General features: G+C 28.3%; 1 protein-coding gene across 3 annotated transcripts in view; it reads left to right on the top strand.

Moving 5' to 3' along the window:
* The window catches only part of LOC129914946 (aquaporin AQPAn.G-like), a 61,020-nt gene that overhangs the window by 20,810 nt on the left and 21,911 nt on the right, over positions 1 to 18,299 (top strand). The window contains exon 1 of one of the 3 annotated variants that reach the window (XM_055994418.1): positions 10,072 to 10,221. The exons of the other annotated variants lie outside the window; for them this stretch is intronic. The gene's annotated coding sequence lies outside the window, so the exon portion shown is untranslated. Of the gene's footprint in view, positions 1 to 10,071; positions 10,222 to 18,299 lie in introns of those variants that run through there. 3 annotated transcript variants of the gene reach the window in all.

An 18,299-nucleotide genomic window follows, 5' to 3' on the forward strand; every position in this document is an offset into this window, starting at 1 on the left:
GTGACAAATAATTGTCAATATTACTAACAGTATTAAAAACCTTTTAAACTCAATATTTTTTAAACAAAATTTCAGTAAAATTTGTTTAAAATTTGTCCACTTTTTAGTAGACGTACTGTTAATTGTAATTACAATTCTATTTTTAAATTCTTGTGCGTTTACGTATAAATATTAAATAGATTTTGTTTAAACAAATCTATTTTTTCGCTCAGTCATTTTCAGTTACGCACATGTAAACTTATTTTTGTGGACATAAATTAATTGACAAATGACGTCGAGAAAAAAACAAAGTGAGAATACTTTAAGTGTTAAATATTTACAAAATTGAAAAAATAAATGTTTATATGTCTGAAAAATTGAAAATATTTAATAATACTGTCTAATAAAAATACAAGACTATACCATTAAAAAAATATGTGGTTGTGTAATAACAATGAAGATTTAAGTGCTAATGAAAACCAAATACACAAATATTTACTTAGAACAAAAATCTCTTTAAAAAAGTACTACTTTGTTGGTTTTTTTGGTTTTTATGACTTAAGCATTTTTTATCATTTCATATTTTATTGCTTATCTGCGCTTTATTTTACTTTAAAAATATTAAAATAAATTGTCAAGATAAAAACAGCAGCCGTAGAATAAATTTACGTACAAATATGTTAGGTGTTCTACTTTTTTTTTATAATGCGCATGGCAAAATGCATTTATTTTTGTTTTTATTCTATTTATTTTATTACTTGAATCAAAATAATAAAGAGAAATGAAGTGCAAAAAATACATCAACAAAACCAATGTTTTGTGATGCAACAAAAATATCAGATTTTTAGCAGTAATGATAAATTTTAATAATACAGGGTGTGCCAGATTGGTTGAAATATTTTTTGATGATAAAACGAAAGAGTTGAGGGAAGAATGAAGTTTAAAAATGGAACAATTTGTGTTATGTGCATGTGCATGTTATAGTCGTATCGGAAATATAAAAACAAATATTAGTAATGATGAGTTGTAAAAATATCATTTAAAAAACACGCATTTGAAATTAATAAAAAGATCAATCACAACTGAAAAAATTAAAAAAAAAATGTTTATTGCAACTAAAAATATTTTGCATTAAAAACAAAAAATTAATGCAAACAATTAAAATTTCTGCATTGAAAAAAAAATCAATGCCAATGTGTGCGTTAAATATTTTTTTTTAATATTCGTCCACTTTCTAAGAATTTTGACTATATTTGCCTTTACATTAGGCTCAATAATATTATAGTTGAAATAGCTAATGTCAAAATTGTAGGAATTTGACGACTATTAAAAAAAAATTTTAATGCACAAATTTGACATTGCCATTCTGAAGAAATTCTCAAAATACATTCATCAGTTTTGATGTATTTTTGATTTAAATTTATTAAGGGACATTTTCACTACTACATTTTCTACTTTTTCGAGAAGTTGAGAACATCTAATAGCACTGGTCTGCAAGGAATTTTCTTTAAATAAAACTATGCTGATTCCGAATCTGAAGTCAGAATTGACCTAGCACGTCACGTTTTTTTAGATATTCCTGTTAGAAAATCTCAAAAACCCATTTTTTTGCTGTTTTCGAGGATATATTTTGGCATAATGTAACCTTTTTCAATTAAAATTGATACGGTTTATGAAAGAACTTATTTTTTTCAAATTCAATCTTTTCAATATCTCTTTTCTTCTCCGAGATATCTTAATTTAAGTAAGTTTAGAAGGTTTGGCATATCTTACCATAAAGAAACTGATATCTTTCTCCCTAGAACAAAAGTATACTTTTCTAATGGACTTTAGTGTGCTGATTTTGAATCCGAACTCAAAAAATTTCGGTCAGCTCTGGTTTTTGAGATATAGTAGTTTTTTTGAGATTTTCTAAAAAAAAAACAAACTTGTTTTGTAATACTTTAATGCGAATATCTTAAAATTCTGACGTGATAGAATTTTTTTTGACTTCGGATTCTAACTCAGCACATCAAAAACTATAAGAAAAGTATACTATTCTTTCTAGGAGAAACAAATCTGAAGCATTACAAGGCAGTTTATCGAATGGTTTATTACAAATAATTTTCTAAATAGAAAAATAGTATATACAATTACAAAACACCTACAAATTTTGTTTAATGTATATTTTATTTTAGTTTTCTTTACATATTTGACTTTTTAAATATAATGGGCATTGATATTTTACATTTTCCTTAATCAAGGTGCTTTTGTTCATGTAGGATTTACTAAAAAGTAAAAGATTTCGAAATGTCTGCTTTTTTTGTCAATCAGTATTTTAAAAAATGGATAAACATGATGTAAAAGAACATATTTGGTGTCAATCGATAGGTCATTATGAAGAATAAGTCCTCCAAATTTGAGCTCAATGCGACAAATAGTTTTAATTTTATACAAGTTCAAATGAATCTAAAAGGGTGATTTTTCAGAAACTACTCACATTTTTCAAAAATCAGTTTTACAAACGGTACCTGATAGAATTTTTCTGAAACCAGATTTAAATTCAGAAAAGTCTAATCTTTCATAATATTAAAAAATTAAATAATTATAATTATTTGAAGGAGAGAAAAAAGTTAAATTTTGCAGACCAGTGTAGTTGGTCAACGCTCGAGTTGAAAATCGAAAGTTGAAAACGTTAGCTTGGAGTGAATAAAAACAAATTCGGAAGTTGAAGACAAAAACCTTCAAGTTATGTTCAACTTCGAGTAAAAAAATGGCCCTAAATATTTACGATTAAGTCGGAACAGAAATAAAAAGAAAAAACGGTTATATGGCAGGTACCTAGTACCTACCTAACATTAATAAAGGTTAAACAAATTTTTCTTTGTGTAATAAGTAAAGGACCTAATCATTAGAGCTGGTTTTGAGAAAAAGAACCTTATTCATTTTGGTTATATAGACCGTTAATTAAAGAAATAAAACATTTTTTTGATTTTTCAAAAATGTTTCAGAATTTTTTTTTTTAAATCAATTTTTTAATTTTTCAACTGACTTCTATATTTTTTTTTTCAAGTTTGTTACCGCAAAATGACTGGGTGAACCGATTTCGATGATTCTCTTTGTATTTGCAAGTTGGTAACGGTAGTGTGGTCCAATTTTAATCTGGTTCCGTTTTGACTATGGCATCCATGAGAAAACCATAAGTTGTTATCAACTTTCATTTGAAGACTTCAGTTTAATCAGTAAATCCATTTATAAACAAGAATTATTATTTATGTTCCCTGGGCGGATAATTAACCATATACAAACAAGAAAGGCGGGTCAGTTAATTTAAACGACGACGACCCACCCTAGTGATTAAAGAAACATGTTTTGCCACCCATTTTTGTTAAATAAAACATTAAAAAATAACCAACTTTAATTTGCAGTCTATGCATTTTATGGAAATTCTGTTGATAAACTTTCCTATTTAATTAAAGAATTACAAGAAGATTATTATTTATCTGTTCATTGAAAGCTTTTTCATTTAATATACGAAAATTTTTATTAACGATAATTGTATAGATACGGCACGCCGTTTATCTATTTGAAATTCAAATTATTTATCAAGCAAAGTGAATGTTTCAATTTTAAATGTTAATTTTTCATGATTCTTGGTTCATTTTTTATCAAATTAAATATTCAATTGTTTGCATTAATTAAAAAAAAGAAATAAGATTGATATTGAATTTATACAGTTATACCTACTAAACACAACAACATTATTCGTCTGAAAAAAAAAAATTGAGACCGTTTTTCTTCTTGAAAATCTAAACAATTTAATTGCGGTGTATGTAAATTATTCAAAAAAATTACATAAGCAACATTTTTAGAATTTTTATCATAATATCAACAAATTAAATTTATCTCTTGAACTTATTCAGGGTTGCAATGAACTTAATTAATGGTCTCACGTATTCAAATTATGATTCTGGGATAATGATATGTTTTTTGTTTTCATTTCTTTTACGTGCTAAGGGCTTGTTTAGACTAACATATTATTTCCGTTTACCGGATATGGTATTTAACCAAATTTCAAAATTTAAGGTAAAAGTGAATTTTAGTTTCCGTCAAACTGATAGAATTTGTCGTTTGATTTTTTTCTTACATAAGAGGTCCTTAGGTATATGAATTGTTGAAAATACTCGCTTTCCGGTGAATTCACAAACAGAAAACTATCAAAAGTGACCCACTTGAAAATCCAATCAAATAGACGTCATGTAAATTGGTTAAACATAAACCTTTTTCAAGTTATTCTTTCAAACACAGCTCATTTGGAAATACAATAAAAGAAAAACATCTCATTCAAAATGTAAGTAGTGTAAACTAAACCTCAGCTTTGAGTTACTTAATATTTTGTTTTTAAGACGTAAACATAGTAAATCTCTTATCAATTGTTGATTCGACATCTTTTTCTCTGGCTCTTTGTCGGCTGAACTGTATCTTTGGCTATTAAAAAGCTCTGCGTTGAGATATTCATTTTGTGTTTTAATCTTTTTAAAAATTCATTCAGTTTTCTAGTGAGTGTCACATTTTCAAGTGAATACTTCGGGTTAGATCAAACGGTTTTGATTTTTAATGGTTTTTTTTTTTCCAGTCAAGTCATTTTTGCTAAGTGATTTTACAATGGTGTTGTCAGCAAGCTGTAAGCAAAAATTTTGATTTTATCCTTTAGACATAAACTTACTGATGAATTGCGTTTTACTTATTTGGTTTTGCAATTAACCCAGCGGAAAATAATTTCTCTAAGGCACTTTTGTAATAAGCATATTTAAAGGACTTTTAGAGCTTGCCACTTTGATTGCTATACCACTAAACGTGCGATAAATTATTATTCTTGGGATATATTCCGAAGTTCTTTATAGTGTCTTGACAGGTCTAATGAAAAAATTCTCTAAACATACTCAAATGATATTAAGAAGTGTTTGCTCCAGTAGGAATCCATGTAAAAGTCCTAAAAGCTTCTCACTCAATTCAAAATTTTGCTTTTTAAAAATTTTTCTAGAAATTGTAGCTTCTTGAAGCCTTTATATCAGGAAAAAATTGTCTTTTCATAGGGCAAGGACTATGGCAATAGTACGCTCAAGTGCGTTATTGCAATCATTTTTTTTACTGTGTAAAATAGCATCATCAAAAACGGTTAAATTTATAAAAGTTAAGGAAATCGGACAATTTTTACAATTTTTTTGGGTTTCGCCGGACTTATTGCAATTGCATTAGTCTTTTTCCTGAAGTTGTTGAGCCTATGCCTGCACGTTTTTTTTTTTTCTAAGATCGTTGTACAATATTCTTGCGTATGCATTACACCGGTTTACAAGGGTTTTGTTGCCGAAACAAAAATATACTTTTCTGAAGGTTTTCGGTGTGCTGAATCCAAAGTCAGAAACAATACTAATCAGCTCCCGTTTTTGAGATATTTCCGTAAGAAAATGCAAAAAAACGTTTTTTTGTGTTCTTCGGAACTTATTCTTTTGTATAAAGAAAATTGTTAGAGCATATTTAGTAACGGTTTCTATAAGAACTGTTTTCCATCTTTCGATACCTGTTTAAATCTTTTCAATATCGTTTGTATTGCCCGAAATATCTTAAAATGAAGTAAGTGGGTTTGGCTTCATATATCATAAAGGAGATAATGATGTTATAAAATTTATAAAATATGCCAAACAACTGAGGATATCTCGGGCAGTAAAAAAGATATCGGAAAGATTTAAACAGATTTAAAAAGGTGGAAAATAGTTCTAATAAACACCGTTACTAAATATGCTCAAACTATTTTCCTTATATAAAAGAATAAGGCCCGAAGTACTGCATTTTCTAACGGTTATATTTCAAAAACGGAAGCCGATTAATTTTTTTTGACTTCGGATTCGAGTTCAGCACACGGAAAACCTTCAAAAAAATATATTTTTGTTTTGGCAATAAAAAAAAAGTTTGATTTTGTTAACCATTGTTATTAGCCATATCGTCGGCTAAGAATGAAAACAACTAACTCTTTACATTGATATAAAAGTATCAAAAAATAAAGCATTCCTATTTGATGTATAAAAACTTTTATTTTTAATAATTTTTCGAAATAATTTTTATGCTGAGTTAGCAGGTGGCACTGCTAGGTGTTGCAAAAAATTATTATTTTAAAAATTGGTTAAAAATGCAAAAAGCTTTTAAATATTTATTATTCTTTTAAATTTGATTATTATGGAATTTAAAACTTTTGAAAGTGCAGTATTGTGAACAATTTATAGTTTTTTCGTGTATATTTCATACTCAAGAGACGAGGGGCGAAATATTTTCGCTCGAAACATTAAAAAATTTCTAATCTAATATACAAATTACATGGTGTTACAAAAATTAGGTTTCAAAATATACGCGGGCGGAGACCTATCAGGTTTTGTAGAGCTAGTCGCACTGATTACGAAACGGTATTTGAAAATCCCCTAACACCCCCAAAATCTGGAGTTACGGGCAAAAAACGGTTTTTTGGACCTTCACCAATTGACCAATCTAGCTTCGTCAATTTTTTACCCATTTTCGATTTTAATCGAAATCGATTTCAAAGTTAAAAATAGGCGAAAAATTTTTTTTAAAACTCATTTTATACTATTTTTGTCCAGACTGTGAATTTTAGTAAAAAAATTACTCAGACAGAAAACTGCCTCAATTGATTTCTTAAAGAACAGAGAAAACTATATGTTTCTGTGTCTTCTAGTTTATGAGAAAATTGAAAAATAAAAACAAATAAAAACAAAAAATATTTTGAAAAAAGAAAAATCTGATAAAATAATTTTTCAATTTTCTCAAAAACTAGAAGACATAGAAACATATAGTTTTCACTGTTCTTTAAGGAATCAATTGAGGCAGTTTTCTGTGTAAGTAATTTTTTTACTAAAATTCACAGTCTGGACAAAAATAGTATAAAATGAGTTTAAAAAAAAATTTGTTTCGCCTATTTTTAAATCGAAATCGATTATTTCAAAAACTATTGGTTATATTATATTGATTTAAAAATATGAATCAAATGTACAATTTTTCCTTTGGGAAATGGTATCATTTATTACTAGAAGTGTTGCCGTTGTTTTTTAATATTTTTTTTTTATTTTGATAATTTTTTTTTAGAAAAATGCCCCTCCCACCTAAACGGGGAGAGATAGACCTCCCAAAGAAAAATATGTTTGTATTGAGCTCCTCTACAAAAACTCGTTATCAAATCCTGGCGCCCAAGTTATCCCACTACGTGCCAAAACAACATTTTTGTTCTATACCTAAAAGTTCGAATTTCTGTATCTGGGTTGAAATCGAAAACATTTTTTTTCTAAGCCAATTTTGAAGTGATTTTCATAAAAAATACCTCGATTGATTGAGAAATAGATATAGTTTTAGAATATATTTTTTAAATAGCATGTTGTTTTGAAAACATATACTTTAAATTGATGCCGAAGTTGGGCAAATGACGAAAAAAATGGAATTTTTGAACTTTGACAGCTTATAAATTCTAAGTGGTTTAAACGAGTTACATGTTTTATACATTGTTGAAAAGGTACACAGAGAAAAATATGACCCGCTAAAAACTAACAGATTGCCATATTGTTTTACCGTCCATACATTTCATAAGGAAATCTTATTAAAATCAACGATTAATAAGGTTTTTTTAAGGAGATTTCTTATTATTTTTATAGAGAAAATCTTATTAAAATTTGACTGAAAAGTTGATTTTCTTTGCAACTTAGCACTAGAACAAAAATCGCGATCAATATTTTCATGGCAGGTTGGTTCAGGTGGTAAGGTGGGCGACTAATGATTTGAAGTCTCCAGTTTGATTCCCAGCCTGGTCATCGTTTTTTTCATTTTTTTGCAGATTTTAAAACAATAAGGAAAACCCGATTGTTTTAATAAGGTTTCCTTCTTGGATGAAAACCATAGAGAAATCTTATTGTTTTTGTTCTATTTTATGTGGACTATTTTTCTCTGTGTATATTTATCTTCTATCGAAAATTTGTAAAAAATTGTCGAAGCTAGAATTTTTTCAATGAAACATATATAGTCCAAAAAACCGTTTTTTGCCCGTAACTCCAGATTTTGGGAGTGTTACTAGCTAGCCCTACAAACTAGCTCTACAAAACCTGATAGGTCTCCGCCCGCGTATATTTTGAGTGTTACACCGTTATTATTAGTAATTTTCTCTACTAAAACAAATTTTCTTTTAAAGAAGGTAATTTTTAAATTAAATTAGTTTTTACTTTTTCTATAATTTCTGTTCTACTCGTATGATGTTTTTGAATTAATATCTCCTGATTTCCCAACCAATGAAAACAATGCTACTACTGGTGATAAAAGTAGGTTAGCTTGACCAAAATATGCTTTTGGCAATGTTAACATTACGCGGAATATAAACTTGAAATCATTCTTGTGAATCTGGAACGAATTGTCAGTCATTGGTCAGTTTCTACTTTGTCATTAAATTTCATGTATTTTGAAGCTAGCCCATCTTAATAAAAACAAGTTAATAAAAATCTGAAATAAAATCCAAAATAGTGTTATAGTTTAAGTATCAAAAATGATGTGCACTTGTTCATAAAAATAATCTTTTATATTTCCTAAGAAACACTAGATGAAATCCACTCAAAAGATGTTCCCTCCATCCAAATTGTGATGTTATTGCAGTATAACATTTTTGATAGTGTCATCAAATTTCGGTTAGGCATATAAATGATTGTCGTTACTATAGGAGCACCCATTGTTTATGTATTTTTTTCTTTTTTGTTCATTGCCTTTCCTGTTTTATTGTCATCTAAAAATAAGGGATGTTACATTTTACTAATCAAACAAAATAGTTGCGTTCCAAAACAACCGAAATAATTTGAAATCGCGTTTTTGTTTTTTGCATTGAATCTACGAATACGCAATTTAATCTCTCAGGGGATATTTTCGTTGTTAAACGCGTAATTTCTTTGACTTAAGGCTACTTCTTCCTGATAGTTATGAATTCCTTTTTTTTTTCTTTTTCTTATTCATTATTAGAAGGGAATACAAGTTATTGAGGGGTGTGTTTTTGACAAAACTACTTAGGGCTGAACGTTTCAAAGGTACACCATCAATCCACAGTTTGAATTTGTGTCCAGTTCCAGTGACACACTGTTGAATTTTCGTCCCCGTTTCTATGGAAAAATTTTGTTTGAAATAAATAATTGTAATTCCACGTGGTTAAGGTATTATTTGATCTTTTTTTCTTTGAAAAATCCTTGTGTTAAAAAAAAGGTAAGTGACCTTTTCAAAGAACAAAATTAAAACAAAATAAAAAGATAAATCAAAAGAATATAAGGAAGTGTTACAAAATATTGAAATCTTTTCCCAAATCAATAACGGATAGACTAAATTTGACATCTTATTATTCCCATTTCAACAAAAAATATATATATTTCAAATCATCCCTTAAGCGATGACGGAACGGAACCACCCTTGTCAAATTGAGCTCAAATATGGTTGCACGCTGTCGGCAACTAGAAAAACAAAAAAAAAATGTATGAAAACGATGTTAATCTGAATCCGACATTGATAAGGAGTTGATTCCTTTTTCAAAGTGAGATCAAAATTTAAATAAAAAGAATGTTAAATATGTTAAAAGTAAGTCAAGGCTTTGAAGTGTTAATGCCCAAAGATGTAAAATATTTACAGTTTAAACGAGCATAAACTTTAATTGTATTTCAAAATTATTGTAAAAATTATCGATAGTTTTGAAATTTATCCTTATCATTTCTTTGATTTGAAACTTTCTGTCTGGGTGATATACCTCTTCTAGATCATTAGTGATAATGATAAAACTAAAATATAATCAATGCACGAGTTGATTAAAATTTTAATTTAATATTCTTATCGAATTAATGACTTAGTGCTCATCAATTTCATGTTTATATTCGAATTGTCAATGTCATTCATTATCTACCACATTACCTACGTTTTTCTTCTGACTATCGTCAATAAAATCATTATTATTCGTTGTCACTTATACTTGTCACAAGGTGCTGCTGAATAATGTTTAGATATCAATAATTTATACTAAAAAACTAAACAGTATTTGCCATTTTTTAATTGTGTGTCGTTGTTGCGTTGTCGGACTTGTTGATAGCCATATGCTACGGGTGTGGTTATTGTTAGTTTATTATAAGAAAAATCCTTAAAAAAATTGTCGAAATTTGTGTGTGTGTTTTCAAAAGTTCATAAAATTATAAGGTCAGTTTTCGAGACATTGATTTCAAAACATTTACATAATACATAATTTAAAAAAGTGGTTTTATAATAAAAACTGATCAGTTTGCCATCAACAGGAAGTGAGACTTTTTTCATTTTACTGTTTAGCGAAAATATAAAAAAAAAAAAAAATGTGTCAAAAGTAATTGATGGTCAAAGTTTTTAGAAATATTTCCAGAGCAAAAAAAATTAAAATTAATTTTAAAATCTTAAAGGCTACTTTTCTTGTCCATTTCTAACTTGAAAGAATAGTTCGATGATTTCTTATCAATCTTGTGGATAACATACTTAAAAAAGGTTGAATTTAAAAATATTGAATATCGATAAGTTTTATCTTTCAAGGGATCAACCAAATCAAAAAATATAAAACAAGTATGCCAAGAACTTATTTCGAATTTTTTTTCATTGAACGTCCAAAATAATTTTAGCATCAATGATGCTTTATAGCGCTTATGCAGTTCCAAAACGTGAAGTTTTTTTGGGGGGGCGCTAGTTTCCTCTACTTTTGTAAATTTTGATGAGCTAGTGGTCCATTTAATTTTCATTTAATTTCTGCCACCAAAGATAACGCACATATTTGTGTTTTTGTTTGTGAACCGCGGCACTTATTGAATGTGAATAAGCGTCCCGAGTATCCCCTATAAATACGGTGACCATCCGTCCCGGTTTACCCGGGACTGTCCCGTATTTCTACAGCTTGTCCCGGGTTTTTATTTAAGAAAACCGGGACGTATAAGTGTCCCGTATTTTGTAATTTGTCCCGTATTTGAACATTGTCTGATTTTTGTATTCAATATTTTAAATACTTTGTACAGAAAACCAGAAAACAGTTGCATGGAAATTAAAATTAAATACGCTGCTGAAGCAAAACGAAAATTTTTCTAAGTCTCCAAAGTCAAAATACTTTTGCTGCAAGAAAAATTGCCTGGACAAATAAATGGGAGTGACAAACGATTGAAAAATCTCCATATATTCCAGCACATTGATTGTGCCATGAAAAGCAAAATTTTCGTTTTCGATTTCGTTGTGATGGTTTTGTAAGAAAATTTTCGTTTCGCCTCTAGACTAGGTTTTAGTTTTTTTTTAAATGTTCGTCAATTATTTAGTTCCAGCGTCTGTTTGTCAGGTTGCTACACCAGGTTAAATGTTTTCGAATAAAGAACAACATATGGAAGAGTAAAGAACCCAGATTATAGTTTCAAAGCTTTTAAGGAAATGTTAAAAGTTGTGTTAAAGATCATACAATTTCAAAATCATTTAAAATAAAATTAAAATGTTAAAACACAGCTCTCCCGATTTTGATTAAAATAATATTTTCTTAGAAGTTATTAACAGACCATTTTTTTAATTTCTGATTTCGACTTAAATGATTTCAACAAAAACGCTCCCATAAAATCGTTTAGGCAATCTTGATATCAAAATAATTAAAAAATTATGAAAACTCATTTAAAAAAATTATATTTTTTATTAAAAAATCAATATTTTCAAAACGATCCAACGAATTTTTATCTGTCCCGGGTTTCGCTTCCAGAAATATGGTCACCGTATCTATAAATGCATATGGAGTTATATAATGCTTTTTACTATACATTCTAAAAATGTTTTGTGCAGAAAACCAAATGATTTAAATACTAAACTCAAACAAAGTCACATAGATTTTATAAGAACATTCCCTAATTCAAACTCAATTATTTGCTCTGTCTCGCCCGTGACAAGGTAAAGACCCTGTCTTTTTTTTTAAATATAACACTGGTCGGCAACGAAAATATAACTAGAACTAAACCATACTTTGCTGAGTCCGAATTCAAAGTCAAAATTTCACTGGCACGTCACGTTTTTGAAATACTTAAATATTAACAGGTGAAAAACGCGTTTTTTTTTTTTTTTTGGTACATTTGACGTCGAATTACACCCCTGTAAAATATTGTTTTGCTAATCTTCTTACATATGTAATCTCAAAACGCAATTTTTCATCGTCCTGAATATATTTACATTTTTTTCAAAATTTTTTTCTCAAAGATATTTCAAAATCATAGTACCTAAATAATGAATTGTTTTTTTTTTTAACCAAACTCCAGTTTGCGACTTTTGATTGGATTTTAAAAAGCAACATATTAATAAAAATGTTTTTTTTTAATAAACATCAAAAAGAACTTCATTGAAAATTTGTTTTTTTAAAACTTTATAGTGAAAATAGTGATGAGTAAAGCTCAAAAACTAGACATGATAGAACAAAACTGTAAACCGTTTTGGAATTCAGCACACTAAAGTCAACTTAAATCACCTTACAATACTTTTTTTTTATTTTTGCCAACCAGTGTAATCAAGCATATTTTTTGAATATTTTTATTAATTAACAAATTCTTCTGTTGGGACTAAGAATTTTTTTTTTTTTAAATCAAAAATATGTTTTTGAAAACTTTTCTTAGTTTTAATATTGAGGCTACAACAAGGTCTTTCATTGAAATCGATTAACTTGTTTATGAGAAAGTCAGAAATCAAGAAAATGGTTCTATGGCAAGTACCGTTTTCAACAGGGCCGGTTTTAGGGGGGGGGGGGGCAGCCTGGGCCGTCGCCCAGAGGCGCAAGCACTGAGGGGCGCCGCAGGCGCCCCGAACTTTAACAAAAGTTTTATAAATAACGAAGTCTATCCAATCGATGTTTTATTTATTTTTACTTTCACAAAGGCGCCCCAATTTTTTTCTATTTTACTTTTTCAACGGCGCTCGTATTGTTTGTTTTAAACTTTTTGAAGAATGAAGGCGCCCCCCAGTTTTGAGTTAATTTGTTTGGCTTCCGGAAGGACAATGGTGTCCAAAATCTTCGTTCATCTTTGAAGAACAAGGCGCCCCAATTTATTTTGAAAGACTAAAGCAATCTTAATATTCCTCCAACCAATTTAATTTTTGCAAAGGCGCCCCTATATATAAAACACTAAATCATAGTTGGTAATATCCAGGCTGTTATAATGAATAAAGAAACAGAAGGGAGACAGACAGAATCCCGAAATTAAAAGTCCAGGAAGCCCAAAATCCAGAATACCCTAAATTCCGAAAACCCAAAAACCCGAAACCCCAAAATCCCGAAAACCCAGAATCCGAAAATCCCGAAAAACCAAAATCCCGAAAACCCAAAATCCAGAAAGGCCAAAAATTGACAGCTTCTCCATTTCTCATAAAAAAACTACGTTTGTGTGTGAGAATAAAAGAATAGATCTGTTCGTTGTTCCCTCCTCCAGGGCACTCAAGTCATGTCAATTAACTGTCAAAAAAATCAGAGTTTCTCGGGTTTTCACTTTACATCGAACGTCTTTAGTTTCATCAGCGAACATCGAACACAGAGGAAATAACTCTGGTTGAAAAAGGAGCTACAAAAAACGCTTGACAACGAATTCGGAGCGACCCAGAGTGCCCTAGAGCTCCCAACGAACAAACCTAATACTTATAAAGGTATGTCGTTTTCGATTGGCCGTCCGGAAGCGTCCGGAATCATTCAGAAGCCTGCTACAAGTTTTTTATTCTCCTACTGAAAAAAAACAAAAAAATTATTTAATTTTTCACCAATAAAGATATTAAGATTCAGAATTTTGTGGAAGTGATTCAAACTTTTTTCTTGGATTTCAGAATGAGTTAATCATTGAGTGATTCCAATCGAAAACGACATTAATGTACCTAGTTGAAAAAGTTTTTGAAAAAATATTGTTCAAATAAAACCAACTGTACCTACTCTTTAAATGTGTTAAAACAAAAAAGTCAGAAATAAAGGTAAACTTGTCAATTGAGCCTAAATGACATGAATATTTAATTTTTTTTAAAGTTAACCTTATGTACTTTAATAAACTGCACATTGTCAATAAATGCATTAACAAGTATATGAGAGGTAAGACATAATCTGCCATTGCTTTTTTCGTGATTTTAAAAATTGTTTTAAAATGAATTTTTTTTTGAGAGGCGCCACTTGCAATCTTGCCCAGGGGCGCCGGTAGTGCTTAAACCGGCACTGGTTTTCAACGGACCTTCGCAAAACATATATTTTTTTTTAAATCCAAATCGTTAGAGCTATTATATGGCCAGTACAATTACAGCCTTATTTATTAGATTTCGCTAAACAGCTCTAAACGGCTGAATAGTTAAACAATACATAAAGTTTTATGTAGCTTCTATGCAACGTTACATAAATTTCTATTTATTAAACATTTTCTTAGAAATTATAATTATGCTAGGTTTGTGTCAAAATAAGTACTAAAAATTGAAAATTAGTATTTTTTATAACGACAAACAACTCCATCTGTCGATAAATTAACTACATTTCGTTTGAAAATAAACAAAACAAAAAAAAAAATAAAACTAAAAAAAAAAAAACAAACAAAAGCAAAAGTTTTCGTACGATGTCATAATTAAGGAAGAATACCTCTAAAACAGAACGCGATTCCTGGTTTTGTTTTTAGTTGATTAGAACAATAAAAAAAATAAACATTAATAATTTCTGTGAAAAGAAAACAAAATGCATACAAAGCCCTCGTAAGAAATATGAGGAAAACATTTCCAAAAACACACAATTTGTAATTCATTATTTATCTAAAAACACACAATTTCTTATTTATTATTTAATTTATTATTTATTATTATTCATTGCAATTTTATCACTTTTGTTTATAAAATAAAAAGAGAAAGATGCGAAAGAATTTCGTCAATAAAAAAATATACAAATCATTGCTGTGTTTTATTTTTCTGACAATAATTTGATGTTTAAATGACATTTAAGCAAAATATATTCTTATTCAGGCTCTAAACAACCTAAAAACGCGTTTAGCTTATACAATCTCTATTAAACGTTGCATAAATATTATAAATGACAATTTTTTGTTTTAAGACATTATACAGAGTACATAATGCTATGCACTGTCTTTGATAAGTTTATAAATAGGGCTGTTAGTTTATATCCAAAAACTAAAAATTCAATTTCCCCTTTATAGGGAATCACCAAAAATTCTATCGTTAAAAAATGTAAAGGAACTAACCAAGTACATAACCTTTGAGTAGTATATCTATAGCAAAATCGAAGGCCTATTAACTAATATTCCCACTTCAAGAATGATGTAATACACTTTTACCATGTAGGTTAACCAAAAAAAAATACATTACAAGTGCAAAACAAAGAACGTTATAAAGTACGGTTTACAAGAAGGTCTGTTGACAAACAAAATAATTGCAGCGCCAACACACTCTGTTAACCTTGTTTGTCTTTTTCAAGACTCGTGTATCTTCAACAATTTTATTTATTCAACCAATGTAAAATCTCAATTAATTGATTAGATATAAGTACACAACAACTGTACACGTAAGGTCATTAACTGATAAATATTGAATAAAATACTTAAAGTTGGAAAATATTATCTTATAAAATAACATATTTTTTTGCAATTAATATTTGTATTGAAATAATCATTATCTTTTTTTCGTTATCAAAAAATTCTGGGTGGTCAGACTTATTTTTCATGTGAAAATAAAGAAATAAATTCCATAATATTCAATTTTGGACATGTGCTTAAAAAAAAACAAGTAATCAAAATTTATAACTAAACTTATAAAATATTATCGAAAGAAAAGTAAAAGGGTAATAAATCAAAATTCTTCAATTTATATTTATATAATAATTATTGTTATATTTTTTCAAATATTTACTTACATAATATTTAAAAAGTTTACCATTTTGATTACGGCAAGATTTTTATTTATTTAATCCAAAGTTTAAAACAACCATAAAAGAATAATCATTAAACTTTATTTCTATAATAATTGTTTTTATCAATAAACAAAAAAAAAAAAAAAACAGTAAACAAAAGCGGTTTTTACAATTAATTAATGATTCATAGTAAAAAAAAATCAATTTATTGAAAACAATAAGAAATAAAAGTACAAAGTCTTTGTGCAGATAAATTGAATTATTATTAACACATGCTCAAGTTACTATATAATAACAAAATGTATGTGTTTAAACTTTAAAGGTATAAGTTCTAAAGCTTCCTTAAGAGAGTAAAGAAATATTAATGTCAGATTAAACTGTCATAACAAATCAACCTTTTTCTTCATTTTTTATTATGGATCTAAAGGTCTCAAGTCATTATGTTCAAGTCACCCAGATGCAGCCAGCTCAATTCGTAGTTAACTCTTTCGCTGACTTAACTTTAATAGCTTTACAGTCTGAAAGGAGTGAACTTAGTGTTAAGAATTGATAAATGGTACATTTTCTTGCCCTGAAACCAGTATGTGAAGGTCTAATTAACCAGTTGAAAGGCTAACTTTTGAACTATTAGGCAATTCGCAATATGGGTCTTCAGTTGGTGTAGAGAAACCTATCCTTTTTCTTGTAAATGTTTTTATTAAATATAAATCTGGGTTTTTTGGATGCATTTAATTAATTTTTTTGATGATAACCATGGGTTCAATATTTCAAATTCTTCCCGTCATTTTATCAGTTGTTTCACCAAGTGGCTTGCAGAAAATATCCTATTAAATTGTTTTCCATTTTATATGTTTGAATATTTTCTTAAGAAATTGTTGATTAAAATTAAAAAAAAAAAATAATAATAAAATGCTGGACTGTGTCGCACGTACTTCCTCTTGTGTTTGAAAACGCTAAGAATTTGAAATTTTATAATTTTTCTTTTAGTTAAAAAAAAAATTACCTAAAAATTATTATAAAATTTGGTTTAAAGTTTCAAAAGCATCTCCTTATATGGTTTTGACCAGCAAACGAACTATGCCATTTCCTTGTATGTATTAGAAAGAATTTTTAGAATTTTTTTTTTGAAAAATTGTCTATACAAATTTTAAAAAATTTTACAAAAAAAAAATTGGTATGCCATTTGAAATGAATCAACATATAAAAGCAAAGTTTCAATTCATTCATCCGTTTTCAAAAACTTGAAAGAAAAATTGAACACATTTTGAAAAATTCAAAAATTATTTTTGTGAAAACTTTTCTCGATTTTACCATTTGAGTTAATCAAGTATCAAGAAAACGGTTCAAAGGCAAGTACGGCTAGTAACGGTGCAAAAAAATATTTTTTTTTATTTTAAAACTATGACCCTATTTGTTTAATGTAAATATATATTTTTTTTATTAAAATCTTAAGAACCGTTTTTGAGAAAAACAATATTTATCATTTTGGTCATTGGCAAGTACCGTTAATTTTGGTCCGAAAAATTGAAGTATTGAAGTAAACTGCTTCAGCTCGTGATAAAGACAGACCGACTCTCTTTTTTCACCTTCTCTATCATCGTTATGTAATGTCTGATTGTAAATAATTCGTTCCACTTCTGTAAGTTCTATTTGCAAAGGTTCTGTAATAAATAAATGTGTAGTTTTGTTTTTATAAATGCAATTTTATAAGCTTTCTCATTAAATTTGTTCAACAAGCACATAAGGCTAACTAATTTGTAAAACAATGAGCTATATGAAATTATAAGTGGGGGGAAATTAAAAATTCTTCGTTATTGTGATTTGTTTCAAGTGATATATTACAAATTACAAATAAAATCAATAACTTGTCAAAGTTTCTGTAATCCACTTCTTCAACATACCGCTGATAAATTGGACACTTAACACGATTATTGTCACAAGTCAGAAAATGATTAGTTTTGTATATTTTATGTCTATCATTTCTGACAAGTCGTTTTGAACAATTGTCTCTAAAGTGAACAGGTCTAAAAAGAGTTGATTCAATATATTCAAGAAAAAATTAATTCGCAAGTCAATTTATGAATCAAATCAGTTCAATAATTTGCAGTAAAAAAAGTAATCGTGTTGAAGTGGAACGTAATAAAATAATGTCAAATCAATTCACAAAAAAAAGAGGTTGTCTGTAAAGCCGGTTTACGGACGATGATTTTACGTGATAACGTCGTAAGAAAACAGGTTGTGTGCTTCTAAAATGAGTCAATTGAAGCGTTTATTTATTTCAAACAATCATAATTTACAAGAAAAAGCTAAAAAAAATTACCTCTTTTCTTTTCTCATTATATTAATTTTTTTATTTTAAAAGCTTACAAAAAAA

This window comes from Episyrphus balteatus, chromosome 1 (genome assembly GCF_945859705.1).
Source record: "Episyrphus balteatus chromosome 1, idEpiBalt1.1, whole genome shotgun sequence".
NCBI lineage: Eukaryota > Metazoa > Arthropoda > Insecta > Diptera > Syrphidae > Episyrphus > Episyrphus balteatus.